A 344-nucleotide genomic window follows, 5' to 3' on the forward strand; every position below is an offset into this window, starting at 1 on the left:
GCCAGGGTACCGGGGGACCGCTGATATTTCTGAGGATGCAGAAAGTTACATATTGATTGCTGTTGCTCCAGGTTTGTTTGCAGCGGCGCGGGCAGAAGCGGGCGCGCCAGCACCCTCGCATTTACACACACACTGAAATACACAACACACACACCCTGCCTGAGAAACAAGTACACACCCCTCTGCACCTCATTTAGATGGGTACACGCGCAGCCGGAAGATCTACGTCTCCCTTGGTATGGGTGAATGTACGGCGCGTGCGTTCGTGTGTGTGTGTGAGAGAGAGAGAGGGAGAGAGAGAGAGAGCAGAAGCCCAACAGGAAGACCGCAGCTATCTTATTCTG

This window comes from Bison bison, unplaced genomic scaffold (assembly GCF_000754665.1).
Source record: "Bison bison bison isolate TAMUID 2011002044 unplaced genomic scaffold, Bison_UMD1.0 scf7180017864357, whole genome shotgun sequence".
NCBI classification, from domain to species: domain Eukaryota; kingdom Metazoa; phylum Chordata; class Mammalia; order Artiodactyla; family Bovidae; genus Bison; species Bison bison.